At 44.2% G+C, this 18,170-nt stretch overlaps 1 protein-coding gene and 2 non-coding genes across 3 annotated transcripts in view; 1 reads left to right on the plus strand and 2 right to left on the minus strand.

Moving 5' to 3' along the window:
* LOC144483888 (uncharacterized) overlaps positions 1-18,170 on the plus strand; it is a 435,358-nt gene that overhangs the window by 226,790 nt on the left and 190,398 nt on the right. The window lies entirely within an intron of this gene.
* Positions 7,662-7,751, minus strand: trnap-ugg (transfer RNA proline (anticodon UGG)). The gene is given in 2 exon segments: positions 7,662-7,697; positions 7,716-7,751. It is a non-coding gene; the product is annotated as a tRNA-Pro (tRNA).
* On the minus strand, positions 9,058-9,147 carry trnap-ugg (transfer RNA proline (anticodon UGG)). The gene is given in 2 exon segments: positions 9,058-9,093; positions 9,112-9,147. It is a non-coding gene; the product is annotated as a tRNA-Pro (tRNA).

Consider the following 18,170-nt stretch of genomic DNA (forward strand, 5'->3'; position numbering starts at 1 on the left):
TCCTGTCTCGCGGAAGGTATGGACTTTCCAAATGTGTCACACGTTACCTAATTTCCATGTTAGCAGCGTGTGTACTGGTCGTCATCATCGACCTCATATTGAGGCAAATTCCTATCAGATTTAATGATCAATTTATCTTCATGCATCATACTCAAGTGTGCAACATCCATGCCGCCTTGCTGTACGCAGTCACCGATTGTTCTGTCTTGTTCACTGTCACTTTCACCTTTGATCGATTCGTGGCCATTACTTGTCAGAAACAGAAAATAAAATACTACATTGAGAAAACGGCAGTTGTGGTCATTGGAACAGTGAGTGTGCTGCTCAGTGCAAAGAACACGTTCTGGTACTAAATGTCTGAGGATATATGTGTGTGCTTTCCAATGATCTCTACTTCTGTTCTGTAGATTCTGATGAATTGTTTTCACCAGCGTGAGTAGAAGTTGAAAGTCTGCATTATATTTTAGCCAAAAGACCAGAAGACCATAAGACATAGGAGCAGCATTAGACCACTTGGCCCATCGAGTCTGCTCCGCCATTCAATCACGTTTGATATTTTTTCTCATCTCCATTCTTCTGCCTTTTCCCCATAACCCCGATCCCCTTATCAATCAAGAACCTATATCCCTCTGTCTTAAAGACACTCAATGAACTGGCCTCCACAGCCTTCTCCTCCAAACCTCATCTGTTCCTTTATTGCTGTTCAATATTTCAACCGTTAAACACATTTTATTGTCGAGCAAGGTTCGCCGTAGACCTCGGACGCAAAGAAGTGGGGAAAGTTCAAATGGCCAAGAGATAGAGAAGTGAAGAAAATCTACCATCTTACTCTTTGCGATGTCGGGAAACTTTATTCTGTTATGATCAGGGTTCCTGTTGTTTTGCCTTCATCAGCGATTGTAGAAGTTGAATTTATTTCTGTTATTTTGCCATTATTTGTTCAGGAACTGGGATTTATGCTTCAACTCTTGAGTTGCTGCACCAACACATGCATTCATGCCGTGACCCAGACGCAATTCAGAGCGGATCTGAAGAATGTAGTGAAATTTCCATTTACTGGAATTGTGAAATTTATTAAACAGTGATCAGATAGTTTACCATAACAGTGTGTTTTTCTGGTGTACTGTACAAAACCCCATCTCAGTCAGACACGCACAGTGAGACCGTTTTTGTTTTATTATTCCGATCAATCCATGAACAGCAAGCGCAGAAATAGAAAAAGAATCGAATTTACTTCCCAAGGGCTCTGGGTTTGGGTCATTTCAATGCTGACATTCAACATGACCTGGGCAAAATGAGCTCCAGAGTAAAGTATCCCCATGGCAAAGTGGGAGGGAGATTGGTGACTGTGACATATTGCATCTTCTCCAACACACCTCCAACAACAAAAGGAGGTGCCAGCCCTACCGTCCCTTAAACCTCACCGCACCATAAAACTTTATTATTTAATAAGTCTGGATGTGAACAGTACACATCACTTTAAATTAATAAAATAGGTCATAAAATAATTAGCTGTTAATGGACATATTTATTCGTGAGAAGATGAATGCCAATGTCAGTATTAAATTCACTATCCTTCGGCCAGATTTCCCTGTGAATATCACTGACACAGATACTAATGTCGTTGCTTTACTCGTTGGTTCCTTTCTGGGGAAACAAGGAAATAAATTTAACCTAAACATCGCCTCAAACCTGTTTTGCTATCTTGTCATTAAAGTGATACAACACCACCATCTGCTGGCTCCGCACAGCAACTGCAGATTTGTGAGTCTCAAAGTTCAGTGTCTGGATGGCTGCATCCGCGAACCGGTTGCTGAAGTGTGACTATTGAACGATATTGTCCGAGATTTGAGTTTACAGAAGGAGCTCGGCTGGCGCATTCGCCCTTTTATATAACCAGACACCGCACAGGAACTGTGTTCTTCATTACCCATTGGAGACATGGTCTGGACATTGAAGTTGGTGTTATTTCAGACTGCAATGCGTGCATTCGATGCAGTTATCAGATGTTAAATCACATTCAGAATGGGAGTGGGTAAACGTTTCTTCCCTCTGTAATTCACTGTCAGACATTTTCAAGGTTTAATCCTATAGGGGCACGCGCACACAGACATTTACAGCAGCGCGCACATACACAAAGACATTTACAGGGGCCCACACGCGCAAACATACACACATAGAGATACAGGGGCGCGCACTCGTTCACAGAAATACAGAGTCACAAACACACACAGACACAGACATGCGCACACGCATACACTCACACAGACACACAGATCCTTATAAAGAATGTTCACAGTAACTTCATTGCAATGTTAATGTAAGCCTAATTGTGACACTAATAAACGTCAATGTTTCCAATATAATCCACTAAATTACACAATGATTCTTTGAAGATTGAAAACGAAATCATTTTAAGGCGCAGATTTTATTTCTTTGATTGCATTTGATTTATTTTTGTCACGTATATTACATACAGCGAACAGTACAGGGAAAAGACAAAGCATATCGTTCATAGAGAAGGAAACGAGACATTGAAGAATGTAATGTTACAGTCATAGCTTGGGTGGAGTGAAAGATCAGCGTTATGCAAAGTAAGTCCATTCAAAAGCCAGACGGCAGCAGGAAAGAAGCTGTTCTTGAGTCGGTTGGTGCGTGTCCTCAGACTTTGTATATTTTTCCCGCGGATGAAGGTGGAAGATAGAATGTCCGGGGTGCGTGGGATCCTTAATTATGCTGGCTGCTTTGCCGTGGCAGCGGCAGTCAATGGATGGGAGACTGGTTTGCGTGATGGATTGGGCTCTATTCATGCCTTATTGTTGTTTCTTGCGGCCTTAGGCAGAGCAGGAGCCATACCAGGCTGTGATACAACCAGAAAGAATGATTTCTATGGTGCATCTGTAAAAGTTGGTGAGAGTCGTTGCTGACATGCCAAATTTCCTTAGTCTTCTGAGAAAGTAGAGGCGTTGGTGGGCTTTCTTAACTTTCGTGTTGGCATGGTGGGACAAGGACAGGTTGTTGGTGATCTGGACACATAAAAACTTGAAGCTTTCGACCATTTCTACTTCGTCCAAAATGATGTAGACAGGGGCATGTTCTCCTTTTCGCTTCCTGAAGTCGATGACAATCTCCTTTGTTTTATTGACATTGAAGCAGAGGTTATTGTCGCCGAAACAGTTCACCATATTGTTCATCTCATTCCTGTACTCTGTCTCGTCATTGTTTGAGATCCAACCCACTACAGTGATGTCGTCGGCAAACTTGAAATTATTTTGTATCTTCACAGCCTTTATTCACACTGTATCCGTGCTCGATAAATAAGCTTTTCCCATTTTGAAGCTCTTGGCCTACATTATAAAAGTTACCGTGATACAGAAAAAAACCCATCTGTGTTGGAATGAAAATGTTCAACCTCCATTCTTGTTCCGATTTGGCCTGCCAGTTATATACCTCAACAAGTTTCGTACATATTCATCAGAGAAGGTTTCGTGTTGGCTCTTGTGAAACTGGTGGGCCATTCCCTAACACACAATAAACACAGAAGCTCAATGTTGCTTCAACTGTTTCTGGAACTGATAGCATCCAGAATGGAGAGTTTGGTTAATGTAATTTTCTTTCAAATTTGAAGTATGTTTCTGTTTTACAATGTCTCAATGTCGCACTGACACTCACTCAACACAAACATGTACTCACACACGTACAGTTACGCATTCAGAAACTCTCTCATAAACACATGCTGCCATATACACACTCTCTCACCCAAACAAACACACAGACTTATATATAGACACAAACTTTAAAAACATACTCAAAAGCACACGCTCACACACAGGGGAACAGACAGAGAGAAACTGAAAACCTCACAGACACAGGAGCTCACACACACAGTTACAGGGACACACAGATACTGGGGCACACACAGTTGCATGGGCACATTCAGATACATGCGCATATTTAAATACATGGGCACACAGACACAGATACAGGGGCACACGCAGAGACATGGGGGCACGCACACAGATACAGGGTCACACACACAGATAGAGGGACAGACATACAAATAGAGGGACACAGAAAGACAGATACATGGACACACACACACACAAACAGACACACACACACACGCGCGTGCACACATATACAGGCATACACACACGGAGAGACACAAAGATACCGCGGCAAACACGCATATACAGTGACACACATGAAGGTAGATACAGGGACGCACACTCACACAGATACCAGGGTTCACACAGATACAGGGAGACGCACAGATTGAGGGACACTCAGAGATAGAGGGGCACACACACAAACAGAGATACAGAAGCACACAAACAGAGATACTGGGGCACACAGAGAGCCAGGGGCACACGCAGACTCTGCGGCACAAACACACACACACAGAGTGGTGCACACACAGATATAGGAACAGACACAGAGAGGTAGTGGGGCGTTCACAAATTCAGGGGCACACACAGCCTCAGCGGCACACACAGAGATATTGGGCATACACAGGCCCGGGGCACACACATAGAGATTGGGCATACACATATTTAGGGGCACACACAGAGAGATAGCGGCGTCTACACAGATACAGGGGAATGCACAGAGTAAGGGGCACACACACAGATATAGATGCACACACACAGAGATGCAAGGACTTAAACAGAGATACAGGAGCACAAACCTACTGAGAACTTACAACGTCTGCTGTTTTTATTATCAATACACGTTTTATTATAAGTTAAAACACAGCAAGTTGGCAAAGGTCAGTAGAATGAGGTGCATCTCCTCGTAGCAACGGGATGTGACGCTCGACTCATTGATCGACAGTTCCGCCGCGCCTCAGCGAAAAACCGCACTGACCTCCTCAGAAGGCAAACACAGGACATGACCGACAGGGTGACCTTCGTCGTCCAGTACTTCCCCGGAGCGGAGAAATTATGACATCTTCTTCGGAGCCTTCAACATGTCATCGATGAAGATCAGCATCTCGCCGAGGCCATCCCCACATCCCCACCACTTGTCTTCAAAAACCGCGCAAACTCAAACAGACCATTGGTAGCAGCAAACTACCCACCCTTCAGGAGAACAGCGACCACGACACCAAACAACTCTGCCACGGCAATCTTTGCAAGACGTGCCGGACCATTGACATGGAGGCCATCATCACACATGAGAATTCTCTCCACCAGGTACACGGTACATACTCATGCAACTCGGCCAACGTTGTCTACCTCATACGTAGAAAACGATGTCCAGAGGCGTCGTACATCGGCGAATCCAGGCAGATGCTACAACGGCTGAACTGACACTGCGCAACAGTCACCAGGCAGGAGTGTTCCCTTCCTTGCGGGGAACATTTAAGCAGTCAAGGGCATTCAGCCTCGGACGTCCGGCTAAGCGCTCTCCAAAATGGCCTTCAAGACATATGACAACGCAGAATCGCCGAGCAGAAACTGATAGCCATGTTCCGCATGCATGAGCACGGCCTCAACCGGGATCTTGGATTCATGTCACACTACATGTAACCAATTGGCGTGGAAGTGCAAAATCCTACTAACTGTCCTGGTTTGAGACAATTGACACCTCCTTAACTTGTGATTGTCCCTCTCGCCACTTGCATTGTCTGTACCTGTAAAGACTTGATTGCCGGAAAAGACTCTTATTCCAAACATTATCTTACAATTGTGTCTTTGTGTATATATACCGCGTTTGTGAAACCTGGCTCTGCACTTACCTGATGAAGGAGCAGCTCTCCGAATGCTCATGATTGCAAATAAGCCTGTTGGACTTTAACCTGGTGTTGTGAGACTTCTTACTGTGGAACGAGGGAAAGGTAAACTTTCACCTGGATGGTATTTTTAGTACTGCAAAATTCTGCGATAGAAAGAATGGAGTTCAAATTAATTGCGTGTCAGTTCCTTAATACAAGGCTGCTATGTTGGCGTTGTTTGTTTCATTGGAGCCACAATGATGAGGTTGGTGGATTTTGGAAAGATACACAAGAGCAACCTGTGGGACTATTTCACCTCACTGTCGATTGCATGTTCCAGGTTACAGCAAACAGTGATGTCACTGGCTGAAGGAGTTACTCATGTTCCATCTAAACATGGCATTTTGCCCATCGCAGGTATAAAACAAAAACTGAAATGAAAATAAAGTCCAAATTTAATATAAATGGGTGAGGTTAAAGTGCAGGCAGACACCTTCCCTGCTGGTCTCGTGGTTAGGACTCGGAGGATTCGGAGTTTTCAGTACCGCGGCCTGGGTTTAATTCCAGGTCAGTGAATGCAACTCTATTGCTGTCGTGCAGCACATGAATGAAGAGGAGTTGAAATTACTTCCGACTCGAAAACAGGGGTGGTACTTGTGCCACTTTGAAAAATAAGGATTAAATTTCCATCCCATTCCACAATCCTGCCAATTGTCCCGAACAACTTGTATTTACATCGTCTCTGCTGGCTCCTTTTGTCCAAGTGAATAAGATGTTTTCTGCTGCATTAAATCTGAGCCATGGCATGATCGACCAAAAGTGTTTCATGAAATTTAAAATAAATCAAATGAAATATTAAAAACAGTGGAATACGATCCCACGCCTCCACAAAACATCAGTTCAGTGCCTTGGACCAAAGACCAAATTTACCAGTAGAAAAGGAATGCTGTCACGGTTGCTGTTGCTAGTGGACAGAATCGATGGAGAAGGAGTGGGTCATATTTCCCTTCGACTCTCCTCCACCACGGAATAAGATCCGGTGGATCCCATGTTCAACACCAATTTGCCAGCAAATCCCGAATCTCTTAATTCCCTTCGAGTTCAAAAAAATTATCCTTCTCAGTATTCAATATCCTCACTGGTTGAGGATCCGCAGACCGTTGGGCTACAGAATTCCAAGCATTCACAAGCCTCTGAGTGAAGAATTCTCTCCTCACCTCGGTCCTAATGGTTGACGTACTATCCGGATATTGTGAGCCCAGTTTAAAACACTCCAGACTCAAGCAAGAGGCGGGGAAGGAGGAGGGGTGTAGGGGGGGAGGGGCGGGGTGCGGTGGAGGGGTGTAGGGTGGCGAGGGGGTGAGGCGGGGGGGGGGGTGGAAACAATCTCTCAGCATGTACACTGTCAAACAGTCTCGCCGTTCCAGACTTTTCACTGGGATCACTTTTCATTTTTCCAAACTCTCGAGAGAACAGGGTAATTACAATGAATCACTCCTCCAAAGGCAATTGTTTCATCACAGCAATCAATCCAGTGAATCTTGGTTACACAGACAGCGCGAGAATAGAGGGAAATAAGAGCACAGTATGGAAAGTTGATAGAGGTACAGAGAGAGTCTGAGAGAGTGAAAAAGACAGATCGATACACAGAAACAAAGAGAGACAGTGCGTGGGGGAGTCAACCACATTGTATGAATGAATAACAGTGCACACAAAGCCAGCGGCCGGAACCCACAAGCATTGGGTCCTCTGAATCGTTGACGAGGGATAAAGAGAATGTCCAAAAGAAGCGTCAACTTTTGAAAACATCTTGAATTACTTGTGAGCGCGTTGTGTAATTGGATCCCCTGTATTGTCAGTTTCTCAAACGAAACCGCAGGTAAACTCATCCAGCAGAGCACACGGTAAAGAAATGAACAAGACTTTGCCATCGCAAACAACAACGGGGCTCGTCCGGGATTTGAACCCGGGACCTCTCGCAGTTTTGGGAATCACAACACCCAAAGCGAGAATCATACCCCTAGACCAACGAGCCGCTGTTGACAGAGCTGCTCAAATACGGATATTATATTGTCACACAAATCTGATCAGACAGCTGCAGTGAAAGTTGGAAGCGCTGGAAACACTCAGGAAGTCAAGCAGCAAGTGCGCACAGGGAAAGGACTCTCTTCTTACACCATCATAACCTTTCATTTAAGCTGGTAAAGTTTGGAAATGTAGGGAGGTTTAAACAAGTGAAAACCAGGAGCTAGGAAACACAACAACAGGAAAGGGCCCTGATTGGGGACAATTCAAAAGAGATAAATGAGCAAGTACTTTGTGGTCCATGGCCTGAGCGTCAGGAAAGCAGAGTACTACAGAATGTTTGCCCTCTTTTTAGGTCAAACCAAATAAACAAACTCAAATTAAGTTAGGACAAAGTAAAAGGGGCAGCTCGCCAAAAAGGAGGGGAACAGCCCGAACAGAAATCAAAGTGCAATGGAAACTTAAAAACATCAAATTAAAATGTGATTATTAGGGTCAATAATGCACCCCAACCCCTGCGGTGCCCAGCGGGCGCGGAAGGCGTCAACCCCGCCCGTGGACACCGCATGCTCCCTCTCCAGGGACACCTGGTCGTGAACGTAGCCGCGGTAGAGGGGCAGACAGTCAGGATGGACGGCCCCCTCGATCGCCCGCTGCCTGGACCGGTAAATGGCGCGTTTCGCCAGGCCCAGGAGCAGGTTCACGAGGAGGTCGCCATCCCGACCCTCCCCTCTCCGCACCGGGTGTCCGTAGATCAGGAGCATGGGACTGAAGTGCAGACAAAACATCAATAAAAGGTTCTTTAGGAAAACATAAAGGGAGTGCAGCCTAAGACACACAACATAGACATGGTCCACGGACTCCACAAGGCCGCAGAAAGGGCAGTCTTCGGAGCCCGTGAACCAGTGAATCCTACGGTTGTGCGGAACTGCTGCATGCATCACCCTCCACCCCAGGTCCCCGACGTAATTGGGGGAGATCCCTCCGTAGAGGGACCTCCAGCGGGGACCTCCGCCGCCCGGCGGCAACAAGGCCCGCCAAGGTGTATCCGGGCGACAGGCGAGGAGGCGGTAGTGGAAGGTGTGCAGCAGCAGCCCGCACAGGAAACGCCTCCGCGCGGTAGAAAAACGGCACGGAGGACATTTTCGCGAGGCGGCACAGGCTGTGGGGCACCTTACCCTGGGAGGGGGGTTGAGGCTTTGGGCCAATGTGGAATTCCGCCCGGACAGGGGAACGCTCGGGCAGCATCCCACCGCACGCCTGCCAGAGCACACGGTAAAGAAATGAACAAGACTTTGCCATCGCAAACAACAACGGGGCTCGTCCGGGATTTGAACCCGGGACCTCTCGCAGTTTTGCGACTCATAACACCCAAAGCGAGAATCATACCCCTAGACCAACGAGCCGCTGTTGACAGAGGTGCTCAAATACGGATATTATATTGTCACACAAATCTGATCAGACAGCTGCAGTGAAAGTTGGAAGCGCTGGAAACACTCAGGAAGTCAAGCAGCAAGTGCACACAGGAAAAGGACTCTCTTCTTACACCTCCACAACCTTTCATTTAAGCTGGTAAAGTTTGGAAATGTAGGAAGTTTTAAACAAGTGAAACCCAGGAGCTAGGAAACACACCAACAGGAAAGGGCCCTGATCGGGTACAATTCAAAAGAGATAAATGAGCAAGTACTTTGTTGTCCATGGCCTGAGCGTCAGGAAAGCAGAGTATTACAGAATGTTTGCACCGCAGAATGAGATCATGCACAAGACCTTTGAAGCAGTCACGTGTGCTGCAGATAATAGGTAACCGGTGGTTGTACTGCACAACGATTACAGAGGAACTGCAGTGATGAAGTTGGTGGATTTTGGGAATTGAGAGGAACATATGAGCAGCTTGTGTGACTATTTCACGTCATTGCCGCTTTCATACTGCAGCGAAAAGTCATCGTTGTTGTCACTGAATGAAAAACTAACTTATGTTCTACCTAAACAGAACATTTTGAAAGAAAGACTTGCCTCTGGTGGAAATAGATCTGAGATGAAATAATGAAATATAAAATGAAGTAAATTAGATTAAACATCCAACGTATTAAAAATATTGGAGCATCCAACCTATTAGAAATATTGGTTCACAGCAAGTGACATGAATTGATGCTGTGATCAGAGATATAGAACTGGAACCCACCGTCACACCGAGTGAATCCGCTGTCTGGTTAAATGTTGATCACAGAAAATGTTTGACCATCTTTCACAATGGAACGTACAGGAACTCAGTCAATAAGCTGTCTCCACTCACAAATAACGGAAAGGGTCAATTTCATCTCGCAACTTTAAGCCTTTGCCATCTTATGTACATTCATTATGAAGATTTATAAAGTAAGTGAATAGAATGTGTGATGTTAAAAAAACGTGTTCACGCCCTTGGCGTAAGCACAGTCACGCACACAGAGGAGCAAACATAAGCATACACCACGCGAGACAGAGCACTAAGGAGCGACAAAACGGAGGGCTTGTATTAAGGCAATGTAGCTTCGGGGGAGAGCATTTGACTACAGGTCAAGACGTTTCTGCATTCAAATCGCATGCCTCCTTCCGCGCTTAATTGATTTTTTTTTCAATTAAAACTGCCCGTAATTGACTGGAAAGCGCTTTGTTACGTGCGGTTGTCGGGAGAGGTTCTATATAAATGCAAACATTTCATGATCTTCAATCCCAGTCCTCTGTTACTGTCAGTGGAAACAGTCTGTCCCTCCCTGCTCTATTAAAACGGCCCTTTTCCCATGTTAGGAGAAGGGATTCACCATGACACACAGTAACACTGTGGGGTAAAATAGGAAAATATGCATGTTCAGATTTGTAAACGATGCCATCATTTGGTCCTTCTGCGTCAGGTTTGGTGAAAATTGAATTGGCGTCGAATTTGCAGCCAACATGCTGACACCCTGATTTAGGATGCCATGTGGGCTGCAGCTGTCTCAGTTTCCGTGGCGCAATTGCGAGCGCGTTCGGTTATTAACCGGTTACAAACAACGTCGCTGAACGTGGGGCTCGAACCCACGACCCTAAGATTAAGGATCTCATGCCCTACCGACTGAGCTCGCCGGGCACATGGGCAACAGTGCTTTCAATAACCTAAAATGCATGGAGACAAATATGGTTTTTCCATCTCGTGTCTCAGCTTGTTCTGACTTCAAAGTTTGCAATTAATCGACCGACAAAATCCCCAAAGTTCCTATCCATTCCTCTCAATCATCAATTACATCATTCACATCTTCCAATTCTTAGCTTCACCTCTCTCAAATGTTCCAAACTCTTCTTACATCATTCACCTTTTTTTTGGTTCTTAATAATTGAGGGGGGGGGGGGGGGGACATCTCTCTCAACATTTACACTGTCAAACTGTTTTCCAGTTTCAGACTTTTCAATAAGATCACTTCTGATTATTCTAAACTCCAGAGCGAACATTAAATCTCTCTCCTCCCAGGAGAAACGCAGAAATCAATCCAGTGAACCTCGGTTACATACAGACAGCGTACGAATGGAGAGAGCAAGGCGCAAAAGACGTCAACGTAATAAAAACACAGTCAGAGACACTGACAGAGTCTGAGGGAGATATATAGAGACAATGAAAAACAGAAATAGCGAGTGGGGTGCACATCCACAACCCATGAATGGATAACAATGTACACACAGCCAGCTGCCTGAACCAACAAACATGGGGTCCTCTAAACTGGTGAACAGAAATAAAGTGAATGGCCACAAGCATGTTAACCCTTTAATGTCTTGGTTTTCTTGTGTGAATGTTGTGTTGATAGATTACCTGCACTGTGTGTCCAGGTGCTCAAACCAAATCCCATGTAAACCAATCCCACCGTTTGCACTGCAAATACATTTATAAAACATATGATTTGTCCAATACGCAACAACAGCTGAATGAGGGCTCTGGCCCGGCATGTGACCCCAAGATCGCTCGCACGTTTGTGGATGTTAACACCCTCGGCCCGAAACATACACCTCGTCCATCGAAGTTGTTCATTGAAGATATTTCCATTGCCATCCAAAGCTGCTCAGCCTTCTGCAGAGAAAGGTGAAAATGCTGGAAAAACTCAGAAAGTCAGACAGCTTGTGTACACAGGAAAATAAATCTCATATTTTAGCTCCATGACATTTCATTAACACTGGGAATGGTTAGAAATGTAGTAAGTTTTAAACAAGTGTTATCCAGCAGCATAACAAGGGGGGAGGCATCTGGCCGGGTGTAAATGAGGAGAGATTAAATGAGGGAAACAAAGAATTTTAAAGTAATTACACCACAGAATGGGGATATTCCTAAGTCATTTAATGGACTCAGTTGTGTTGTGGATGAAGGGGAACCTGTGGATGAAGGGGAACCTGTGGATGTAATGTACGCAGATTGCATTGGAGCCATAGTGATGAGTTGGTGGGTTTTGCAAAATTGAAAGTTGCACTTAGGAAGATAGAGTCAGGAGTAGAAGTGGCAAATTCAGCGCTTCGAGCCTGAACCGTCATGCAATCAGTTCATGACTGATCTCTCCCTGTTCTCAAATCCACCTCCCTACCTGTTCCAATATCCCCTCATCCCTTTTATTATCAGGAATATATCTGTCTCCTTCTTGAAACCATTTAAAGATTCAGAATCCACCGCGTTACGGGGCAATGCATTCCACAAATTCACGACTCTCTGCGAGAAGTCGTTCCTCCTCATCTCAGTTTTAAATCTACCGCCTCTCAACCTATATATTGGATCTGTTGTTCTCGATCGCCCCATAAGAAAAGAAACATCTCGCCTACGTTTACTCTTTTCAATCCTATTTAGAAGTTTATGTACCCTGATCACTTCAGCATCTTGTGGGACTATTTCACCTCACTGTCGATTTCATATCCCAGCAAACACAATCGGTGTTGTCATTATCTGAAGCAGTCACTTATGTTCGATCCATTCTGGACATATTAAGGGATATATAGTAAGTCATTTTGAAAAATACAGTTCACCCGTGACCCTGGGAGTCCAGTGGGTTGTATTCAGTACTCCCCAGTGTTGTTTGGTTTCAATTCCCGCTCAGGAAACGATTATTTATCGCTCTCAGCAAACTATTAAAGAATAACCTGATTTACTAGCTGATCGAAAGCAGATCTACTATTACCAGTCGAGTGAGTTTTGCGAGTCTGCATTACTGGTGGAAATGTCACATGTGCAACAGGTCAAGAACAAGTATAGTCGCAGAAAGACACTGATAGGCTGCAAAGCGCTGACGATAGAGATGGTGATGTAAGGTTACATTTGGATGGTAAATTGGTCAGATTTTAGCGTTTACACTGAATTATTAAACTTTTCCCTCACTCTGCAACGAAAATATTTGGAAAAGCTTCTGTCCAGTTTCGAACCGTCGGAAGCAAAAGCAATAACTGTGCGTCAAGTGCCTGTTGTTTGTTGTCCTTGACTGAATACATCACTGTGGTGGAAATGGAAGGTGCCATTTTGCAAAAGAGACTTGCTTGTGATGAATGTGGTCTGGCGCAAAAATTAAAATAACAAAAGCAGCGTGGATAAGGAAAAATTGTATAACAGGCTGGTCTGGTGGTTAGAGTTTGACACTTCCACTGCTGTTTAGATTACAGGTCAGGAAATGAAGATCTGTTGCTCTCATCCAAGCCGTAAAAACAAATGTCTGTTATTGCTTGGTGGAACATATAAAACATAATCTTTCCTCGTGTCCTGAAGTGAAGACTGAGCAAATTCAACAGGAGGTTTTCATGTAATTTCTGGCAGGATATTGGGAACAAGACAAGGTTAAGGACAATTTAAATGATGCCGGTCCTTCACTGTTTCCGACTGGATGTGATTTCTGTTTGTTACACAGTTCAGGACGAATTGATTCAGTGAAGAAGCAGGCTCAAGCCAACTGATGGGCTTTCGCAGTTCCTTTGCTGCTAATGAATTTCAGTAACGTTTTCCGTAAAGGGCTGGATGTTTAACGTGGTCGCGAGGCGGAGCAGTTTAAACCAGTGGTTTACCACCCAGTGTATGTGCAGCTGTGAGTTCGAATCCAGCTGCTGCCAGAGTGGGTTTAAGTTTTGGTCTCTGCAGCTGAATTCCAGCAGTTCAGAATGAATGCAGTAATTTGAGCCGTGTCGATTTTGGCAGGAAGAAACAGGAGAAACAGACCAATGTAAACAGTTGTTGAGGTAAAGGAGCGTGTGTGGAAGGAGTGGAGCAAATTAGTGCTGATGTTGGAATCGGAAACAAGAAGGGAAAATGCTGAAAAATCTCAGCAAGCCTGGCAGCATCTGTGAGGAGAGAAGAGCTGAAGTTTCGCATTGAGATCAGCCTTGGTCAAAACTGGGGAAGGATTGGAGTTGCTCCGATAGAGAATACAAACGGGAACACAGGGTGAAAGGCTGTCTGCTGATATAAGTAACAGGATCGCAAACATTGAGTCTGCAGTCACGGCCCAGGGGATGGATTGGGATTTTCTAACTGAGGCTCAAATCCTGTCATGTCGCTTCCCGTCATTCCTCATTGTGACTTATTTTTATTGAAAGTAATTGAAAATAAAGAGATGATCAACTGATTGCAAATCTCCCACATCAACGTCACTGAGAGTCTAGTGATCAGGATCGGCGTCGTGACGCGGTTTCAATTCCCACTCACGGAGTGAATAACTTCTTGCTCAATTCTTCATTTAATGAAAACACGCCTCACAGGGTCTGTGAAGGGAGCAACATCTAATTCCTCCAGCTGGATGAACTTGCATCGGAGCTGGAAAAGTCAGAGATGTAACATTAACGATAAACTCTGAAGAAGAATCACATGACACGCACAACATTCATGTCAGATACACACACAGCACACATGTCAAATCATGTCACTTTCAAGTTGTGTCTTTTAACTTCCTGCTCTCCACTTCAGACATTTCCACATTCATCAAAAATTCCGACCTCAAACCCCTTCCTGTTCCTCAATCCACTGATAATGCTACACATATTGCAGGCAGCCTCTAGTATTTGACTCCGTAGCTCAGTGGTTAGAGCACTGGTCTTGTAAACCAAGGGTCGCGAGTTCAATACCTCGCTAGAGCATGCACGTAAGTTTCATCTGATCGAAGTTTTCGGGTAGAGGCAGACAACGGGGGAACATAACAGAGGGCTTTGATAACTGGATGGCAGATCAGGTGCAACTTTTGCAGAGCGAATAGATATTCTCTTCTTCGTAAAAATAGAAAGAGCAGAACGTATTTGAAGAGCTGAAAATGATACTGAGAATAGAATAGATGCGTTTGTACAAGGAATGCATAAAGTTAATACGTTGGTGCAGCAGATAATTGGAAGGGAAATGACATTTTGGTCTTTATTGCCGGCAGACTGGAGTCCAAGAATAACGAGGTGTTGCTGCAGTTGCACAGGGTTTTGTTGAGACCACATGTTGAATATTCTGTGCAAATATGATAGTCACATTAAAAAAAAGATATGTTTGCATTGGAAACTGTAAAGAGAAGGTTCACCAGATTGCTCCCTGGGGTGAGGGAGTTATCCTCTGATGAGAGGCTGAGTAAATTGTGCTGCAATTCTCTGGAGTTTCGAAGAATAAGAGGCGATCTCATTAAACCTGCACAACTCTGATTAGGTTTGATAGGATGGAGGCTGTGAGATTTTTTTCTGCTGGTCGGGGAATCTAACCCAGTGCGGCCCAGATAAGAGGCTGATCATTTAGGGCTATGATAAGGAAATATTCCTTCACTCAAAGGGCTGAGAATCTTTTACATTCTCTGTACATGACAGTTAAGTATGCCCCACCATCGAGCACATTTAATTCTGGGAAACAGGTATCTAGCCCCTTGGGGAATTCAGGGATCTGGGGAGCTGGTGGAAAAACTAAGTTGCAGCCCAAGATCAGCCATGATGGTATTGAGTGGTGGAAGAATCTCGATGGACCGAGTGGTCTGCTCCTCCTCCTATGATTCATGTCAGAATAAAAACAGAAAGTACTGGAAGTTCTCAGCAGGGCTTGCAACAAATGTGAAACAAGGCATAGAGTTAAGGTTCTGAGTCCAACATGACTCTTTTCAAACCAGTAACTGAGTTTGAATTATAACAATTAGCAAAACATCGAGACTAGGAATTGAATTGGATCCAGGCAGCGAAAGCCCTGAGTTTAAACTGCTGCATTATTTCTGTTGGAAAATTGTTCAGAAAAGTGTGCTGCCAACTGAACGGGTGGAGGTTTGAGAGCACCCCGAGACAAAAAACTTATTGATGTTTCTCCTTATATTCCCGACGTAGAAACACTTTGTGTCTTTCTGCAACAGGGAAATAGTGTCCAAACCTTGCCAATCTTGATGTTATTCAGTAAATTGTCATACAAATCGATCTATGAATATTCATTTAAAATAAAACGAGATACATTGGATCATGCTGCTGTACTTTTCCAACCTATTAGAAATATGGGTTTACAGTAGCTGATAGAAATTGATGCTGCGGTTGCAGATATAGAACTGGAACCCACCATCACAACGAGTGATTCCACTGTCTGTTTAAATGTTGATCAGTGAAAATTTCAATCATTCTCTTCTGTGTCACTACGGATAGTGAGTCAATAAGCAATATTCACTCAACAAAGCCCGAATCAGTCAATCTTTCTCGCAACTTTCAAACATGTTGTTATTCTCTGTACCAATTGCCATTGAGGTATACGAGTAAGTGAATGCAGTTGGTGATGGCAAAAATGAGCTTACCCTCTCGGGGAACACAATCACATTGATGCACACACAAGGTAGCAATGGATTCCAAAGGTATGAATTCATGAAAAGAAAAAGGAAATCATGTCTGACTAATGTATTAGATTTCTTCGAGAGGTCCCTCCCAGAGTGGATAGAAGGGGACCAGGGGATGTATTGTTTTTGGACTTCCAGAAGGTGTTCAACAAGGTACCTCACAAAACGTTAACTCGTAACATAAGAGCCCATGATGTTGGGGGTAGTATATTTGTCGGTAGAGAATTGGCTGATGGCAGGAAGCAGCAATTTAGGATAAAGGGTTTTCAGTTTGGCGACGTGTAACCGTAGGCTTCCAGCGGGATTAATATTGGGATCACAACTGTTTACAATAAATGTTAATGACTTGGAGGGAGGAAGCAAATATATCGTAGAAAAAATTTCAGACACAAAAATAGGTGGAAAGGCAAATTGCGACAGGGATAGAAACAGTTGATATCGAGATTGTGATAGGTTATCTAAGTAGTCGAAAAGTTGGAAAATAAAATTTATTACGGGGAAATCTGAAGGTGTTCAATTTGGATGGGAGAACAAACGAACAGAGTGCTATGCAAATAGGGTAACTGGATAACACTACCACACAAAGTGACTTAGGGGTACTTGTCCATGAAACACAGAAAGTTAGCAGACATGTGCAGCAATAATCAAGAAGGACAATGGGATGTTGATTTTTATTTCAAGGGTGTTGGAGTATAAGAGTAGGGAAGTTTTGCTGCAGCTGTACATGGTATTGGTGAGACCACATCTGGAGTTCCGTCAGCAGCTTTGGTCCCCTTATTTAAAGACATATATTTTTTCATTGCAGGTAGTTCAGGGAAGGTTCACAAGGCTGATCCCGAGTATGGAGGGATTGTTTTATGAGGAAATATTAAACAGGTTGGGACACTACTCATTGGAATTTAGAGAAATGACATGTGTCCTCATTGAAACATAGGATTATTGAAGGTCTTGAGAGCCTAAATGCTGAGAAGATGTTTCCGCTCGTGGGAGAGTCCAGGGAGAGAGGGCATAGTTTCAGAATAAACGAGTGGTAATTTATGAGTGAGATTATTTGTTCTGTTAGGTTCAACACCCTGACATATTCCATAGTAAGAAGTCTCACAGGTTAAAGACCAACAGGTTTATTTGAAATCACGAGCTTTCAGAGTGCTGTTCCCTCATCAGGCGAGTCACCTGTTGGAATTTACCCTGCTGTTGTGAGACTTCTTAACGTGTCCACACAAATTCAACGCCAGCATCTCCACATCACAGATCCTCCGTAGTGCATAGACACTTAGAAACGAGAGGCAAGTGTAGGCCATTCGGTCCTTTTAACCTGCTCCGCCATTCATTTTGATCATAGTTGATTATCAAATTCAAAATCCTGATCCTGCCCTCCATCTATATCCCTTGATCCCTTTAGCCTAAAGAGCGACATCTAGTTTCTTCATAAAATCACACAACGTTTTGGCCTCAACTACTTTCCTGTGGTAGTGAATTCCATACATTCACCACTCTCTGGGTGAAGAAATCTCTGCTCACCTCAGTCCCAAAAGGTTTAACCCTTACCCTCAAACTGCGACACTTAGTTCTGGACTCCCCCATCATCGGGAAAATTCTTTCAGAATCTATTCTGTCTAATCCTAGAGAGGGAGCACAGC

The sequence above is a fragment of the Mustelus asterias genome, unplaced genomic scaffold (assembly GCF_964213995.1).
Source record: "Mustelus asterias unplaced genomic scaffold, sMusAst1.hap1.1 HAP1_SCAFFOLD_84, whole genome shotgun sequence".
Taxonomy (NCBI): Eukaryota; Metazoa; Chordata; class Chondrichthyes; order Carcharhiniformes; family Triakidae; genus Mustelus; species Mustelus asterias.